The 6,774-nt window shown below is 44.1% G+C and overlaps 1 pseudogene; it reads left to right on the forward strand.

The window, feature by feature from the left end:
* The first annotated feature begins 750 nt into the window (after positions 1 to 750).
* LOC115066888 lies at positions 751 to 5,090 on the forward strand (annotated as a pseudogene).
* The last annotated feature ends 1,684 nt before the right edge of the window (positions 5,091 to 6,774 follow it).

Below are 6,774 nucleotides of genomic sequence, written 5' to 3' on the forward strand. Positions count from 1 at the left end.
CTTCGATCCTCGTTTCTGGATCTTCTGATGAAATCCCAGCACGATGCCGCCTTTTAAATTTAAGATATTTACTTGACCAGCCAAGATGACTTAGCAGTGAAGGGATCTGCCACCAAGCCTGAGAACCTGAATTCAATCCCACATGGTGGAAGGAGAGAACAGACCCCTCCACATCATCCTCTGATCTCCACACACCACACACACACACACACACACACACATACCCCACACATACACACCACACACACACCCCCCACACATGCACACACCACACATACACACACATACCCCACACATACACACCATACACACACATACCACACACACACACCACACACAAACACATACAACACATACACACACCACACACACCCCTCCACATTGTCCTCTGATCTCCACATACCACACCACACACACAAACACACACACACACACACACACACACACACATTTATATAACTGTTTCTCCATGTATACAGCCTTGAACTGGAACTGTTTAAAAGAAATTAACACCTGAAAAAATTTTGCACTAGCCAAATCTGAAGAAATTTGATCATGAAAAGAAATGATATTAATAGTTTTCACCCAAGTAAATAACTTCTGTATCTGTGAGTCTCTACTAATATAAATGAATCAATTAACATGGAAGAGAAAGTTTTTCTTTTTTATATAAAACCAATTAATAAAAGTGCATGAAATAATAGAATGGGGAAATCCCCACTTGGCATCACAGTTATCAAGTAAATTAGCATGCATGGGAAAATTGGATGGGCCGTAGGATACAGCCGCTCCAAGTTCCTCCCCAGAAAGTATTTCCTTATTACAAATCAAAGGAGAGGAGCACCAGAGCAGAACAGCTGCCGCCTGAATGAACTTATCCAAGGTAACATTACCCACAGTGGGTTGAGCTCAACAGCATTCAGCAGGATACCACACCAGCACCCTGTCGTATTCTACTGACAATGCTGATCAAATATAATCATGAAGAAATAGAAGATAAACAGAAATTTCAGGACATGCTTCAAAATAGCTGATTCTGACTTAACATGGTCGAGAAAAGACTAAAGAGCCTCTAGGAATATAAAGAACAAAGACACGAAGCAAGGGGCCAAATCCTTTGCCAGAAGAGCATCCAGGAGCCATTGGAATGTCATTGGGAACGAAGGCTTAGACAGTAGTGACATGCCCCTCACTCTTCCAATTCTTCTACCCCCTCTTCCACAATGGACCCCGAGTCTCGGGTGGGTGAAGGTTAATACAGGAGGGCTGTGCAAAGACCCATACTCTGCAGACTCTTATTTTCTACACTTTGGCCATTTGTGGCCTCTTGTGTTCATTATCCTCTGTTGCATGAGGAAACTTCACTGATGAGAGTTGAGAGATGTGTTAGTGTTCTCTCTACCCCTCGTTCCACTATGTTCCAAGAGCCTTAGGTACGGCAGTTTCATTGTAGATGTGTCACTTAGGGTTGGGCATCTCACAGGCACCTATTCTCCATGTGTTGCCAGTTGTGGAACTCTGTAATAGTCTCTGTCTGTTGTAAAAGAATCGTCTTTGATGAGGGGTGACTGGCATATTTGTCTATAAATATAAGAATTCATATTTAGCATATAGTAAGAAATTATACTTTTCTACGGATGTAGCAGATTTAGTTTTCTTGAAGATCTATGACCTCCCCAGCCATGTGTATTTGCTTTGTTTACAGTGCCACACATGGGTTTCCTCCCATTGAGTGGGCTTTTAGTCCAATTAGGTAGCTGTTGATTACCCCCAAGATAAAAGTGCCACTGCTGCCCCAATATAGTTTACTGTGCCGGTCACTGTTATGGTTATTAGGCCTTAGAGCTGGGGTTGGACCACTGATTGACATTCTCCCTCAGCAGTTTAGTGTTCTCCATAACTGAGTCACCTTTGGGGAGGCAACTTCCAGGTAAATTCCATCTCTATTTCTCCAAGCCCTATGTCCAAAGTATGTCCTGTCTTTAGTAATAGAGTCTTATCTTCAAGTTCTGGGAGGCAATCAAGGGCTGTGGCAATATCCTGTTTCATTTGGGGAATCTCTTGGACTACCCTGGCTAACAATCTGAAGGGAGGTTTCTCCTGTCTGACACTATTCCTTGATATGTGGCCCTTTGACTATACACATGGACTCATGTAGAGAAGTTGTATGTGTAATTTTTCAGTAGGCTTTTGCACTAAGAAGTTTCTCTCTGGTTTTTAGGACTACTGGAGTTGAACTGGTTTAATACAAGGAAGTGAGTTCAAATGTGATTATAATTCGATCCTAGGAGGACACTGGTAAAGATAATAGATGAGAGATTTGGTAATTCCAAGTCATTTTAGCAATGAACACAGTGTTGCCAGTATTTTGCCATTGCTAAATGGAAAAGGGGAAGCATCTCAGGACAGTACATCTCACAGGATCTTTCTTTCGGAATTTGGCCCAGTCTCTTAGTGTGGACTGAGTAGCTGCTGTTTGCTAAGGGGCCACCCCTGTCCCTGGTGCCACGATGCACTTAGCTATCTAGATAGGAACGTAAAGCAGTGTTTGGAGTAGGCTATCAGTCTTGCTTTATGGACTGAAACAAGGTCCCTGCCTCCTGGGATGGCCATCAAATCTTGACTTTGTACTATATGGCAGGGTGGTGAAATTTTCTGGGAAAACAGAGAAATCTTCCTCTTCTGTGTTGTGGAGCCCACTAAGCTCTCAGGATCTTCCCATGTTCTGTAGGAAGGACACTGCTGAGCTTCTGCAGAGCTTCCTTCTGCTCTAGCTGCCTCTGCCTCTCCACCTTCCACATTAAGCTAGGGCCACAGGAGGAACCCTGCATTCACACCTGGCAAATTCTGCTTAGCCACTGGATTCAACACAAATTAGCTCTTTCCTTAAACAGTTAGTTCCTTATTTCTCCAGGTCAAATTGCTCATTCCCTCTGTCTTCTCACAATCAGAAGCTATGATATCACTGAAATGCACTCTCTCATGGCCTCTACCTGCTGGTATCAAGAAGTGACTGGTCTACGACATCCTCTAAGGCTATTCAGTGATCTCTGGAGGTCTGCACGTTTCACAGACACTGCTGTTACAAACTACTTTGCTTATTGTTTTTATTTGAAAACATGCGGATGAATATAAATAGATATATAAAGTAGTTTTCTCATGAAAAAAAAAAGTGGTCTAGTGCTTCCACTAAGACTAGAATAATTCCGCGGATCACCGTTTGAGCTGCCCCGGTCACAGCTGACCACCTCCTGGATTAAACTGGTCTACCTGGTCCTTATGTTTTAGACTACTAATTTAAGATTAAGTCCAAGACCATGAACTTCTTGAAATAGGTGATTTTCTCTTTGTATTCCTATTACTCAGAATATACTCAACACAGAAAGCCTTCACTAAGTATACACATACAAATAAAATTGGTGAAATACAAAAAAAAAAGTGATATTTGTTTAAACATGTAACACTTAAGTATTTAAGGTACTTGGAGAATTGCTAAGTGTGTTCAAAGTAGGTCAAAACCAGCCATAGAATAAGGATCACATTGGAACAACCCTAAGTCAACTTCAAAATTAACCTAAAAATCATAAGGCTGGTCATCAAATAGACTGCCTAAGCGGGGGGGACTTCTCTAACCCTTGAAACAAGTCCAAAAATCCAAATATTATCTTACTTAACAATATCCAGTATCCCATCAAAAATGTCAGGCACGAACTGGGGAGAGTCAGTAGACAGCCTGCTGCACAAGCCCACAGCCCTGGGTTCAGATCCCCAGCCACCACATAAAAGCTGGCACAGAGAACATCTGTAACCCCGGCTCTGGTGGAAGAGACAGGATGCCTGGAGACCATTGGCCAGCTAGCCGAGCCAAGTACATGAGTCCTAGGTTCAGTGAGAGACCCTGGATCAAAATCTAAAATGGGCTCCGCCCTGCCCCCCCACCTTCTTCCCCTTCATGAAGCCAGCAATTGGACTTGGTGCCCTGTGAGGACAAGGCCCCAGGAGGTCATGTACCATCTGAGCACCTGAAAGGGATAGATAGGGGTGTCTGACGCTTCGGGCCTTGCCTCCGCTGACCCCAGGACCCATTTTCTATGCCATTCCCACTCCTCTGGCCTGACTCCACTCCCCCCAGCCCCTCATCTTTTCCTCTGCCCTTGTCACCCCACATCCTGTCATCCACCCTCTTCCCAAGGCTCTTCCACCACCTCTTCAAGTCCAGGCACTCAATTCACTATGGGGGGCAGGGGTCTTTCTCCAAGAAAGAGGGAGGAGGGACTAGTGGTGTCTAGATGGGCTTAGGAGCCTTTTTTAAAAATTAAAAAGAAAAAAGTTTTACTTTATGTGTACGCACGTATTGCCTACATGTAGGTAAGTGCACCCGTGTCGTGCAATGCCCACAGAGGACAGAAGAGGCCGTCAGATCCCCTGGGACTAGAGTTATGGACAGTTGTTAGCTGCCATGTGGGTGCTGGGATTTGAACCTGGGTCTTCTGCAAGAACAGCCCTCCTTGCCCCATCCCAGGGTTTTATTCCTTTCCAAGTCCCCTGGGAACTGCCCACTGTTCCCTTGCCACACCATCAGGGTCTGAACCTAGAGGAGCACCGGGCTGTCATGCATGAGAGGCTGAGTGAGACAAGCACTTCCCAAACTCTTCCTTCACTCCCACAGCCCTCTGTGTTCGTCAGCTGTGGAATTCATCATTCAGATCTTGAACATGTGTACCAAGGGCTACACTCAGTATATTCTGTCACTAACCCTTTGCTAATTGCTGGCACAGAATTATTTTGCACAATTTCAGCTGGGGATTCTACAGCTGACCCACCACCATGAGAACAGGACCAAGACACCAAGTGTGCTGGCATCTAGTGGGACTGCCCATCGCATGCTCTTCCTGCATTTCTGTTATAAAGAACTTTACAGGACCTGCAAAACCTATTCCACCTTCAACTGGAATTCCAGTGCCCTCTTTTGTCGTCACCTAGGCAAACTGATGACCTCATACTCATCCCACACCTGTAAAGAAGTTGCTAGTGGGGCCCTGGGGCTGTGGGAACCTGGGCCCAGCTTGCATGTATGGTGCGAAACCTGATCCAGGAACTCTCTCTGTAGTAACAGCACTGAAGAGACTCTGCTACCCACAAGGAGATGAAGGTGGCCAGGGATGCCCAGAGCCAGCCGCCTCCCCTTGGCTGTCCTTCCTTCCTCCCGTCTCTTGCTGCTTAAAGCTGCTGTGTAATTTAACTTGAAAATAATAAAGTACAAATGAAAAAACAAAGTGGAGAGCAATCAGGAAAGATGCCAGTGTTGACCTCTGGTCTCCACCTGTGTGCACATATATGCACATACACACTTATATAGCGCACACAAGTGCACACACATGCACACACACACACACACACACACACACACACACAAGCTGGTGTAGTAGTACACACCCTAATCTCAGCACTTAGAATGAGAACAACAGGATCTAGAGATGGCAAAGATGATAGATGTATTACATGACTATAAACTGTGAATGTCTTCAAGATTCTTTAAAGATGGAAACAGAAGAAAAATGGAAGTTATAAAAGGGACTAAACAATTTCTAAAGCTGAAAACATAATATCTGTAGTGAAAACTTCGCAAGTATAAATAACAACTTGATACTTGACAAGAAAAATCATTGAACCTGAAGACCTACAATAGACTCTATCTAAACTGAAATACAGAGAGCAAACACGGAGCTAATGCACAATAGACAGTAAGATAATAAAAATCCTACTAGAGATTTCATCAGAGAGCCAGCAGGTCAAAGGCAGGCAAAGAGAGGGAGACTCAGGAAAAAGTTTTAAGAACTAATGGCTGAAATTTTTCTAAATTTAATGAAAAATTTCAGCTCATAGGTCTAAGCAGCACAGACCCAGTCAGAATCAAGGCATATTATGGCAGAATCAAGGAAGACTAGTGACAGAATAGTTATGTTTAGAGAAAACAATAAAAGCTGCCAAGAGAGATAAGTGTTAGCTGCAGAGAAACAAGGAAGCCAGGCAGGGTGGCTCACAGCTGCAATCCCAGCTTGTAGGAGGCTAAGATAATGAGACAGAAGCCAGCCTGTGCTACTGAGTTCCCAGTCAGCCTGGGCTACACAGAGACAGACCTGTGTCTTAAAAAGAAGAGGAATGAACAAAAGCAGTCTTGACATCTCAGAAACAATGAAGGTGAGGACAGTGATAAAGTGTTCAGAGAAAACTGTTTAGTCAATGTCCAGTTCTCAGTACCTCTAAGGCGTAGGTACACTTCTCACTACAGATACAGGAATCTACTCAATCAACAAACAGTAAGCATTTCTTATGTGCCAATTTGTGCTACTTGCTCTTGGGTGGCCCTCAATCTGATTGGGAGACAAACAAGAGATTACATGTCATCATGGAGGGGCCAAGCCAGATTTGCTTAAGAATCTTAGATGAACAGCCAGCCTTCCAAAGAAGAAAATGGTAATGCTTTAAAGACTACCATACAAGGTGTTAAAGAGAAAAATAGAAAAAAACACGTCACAGAGAAGGGCCTGTGTGCCAAGTACCCAGACTAAGATCACGGTTAGAGTGGGTGAGGTGGCTCAGCAGGCAAAGGTGTGGGTCGCCAAGCCTGACCTCAGTTTGATTCGTCAAAATCACATGGTGGAAGAAGAGAACTCACTCCCACAAGTTGTCCTCTGACTTTCATATGTGCACTGTAGCATGCACATAAGCATGCACATTGCATGTACATCACACACACACACACACACACAC

The sequence above is a fragment of the Nannospalax galili genome, unplaced genomic scaffold (genome assembly GCF_000622305.1).
Source record: "Nannospalax galili isolate Female #2095 unplaced genomic scaffold, S.galili_v1.0 scaffold824, whole genome shotgun sequence".
Taxonomy (NCBI): Eukaryota; Metazoa; Chordata; class Mammalia; order Rodentia; family Spalacidae; genus Nannospalax; species Nannospalax galili.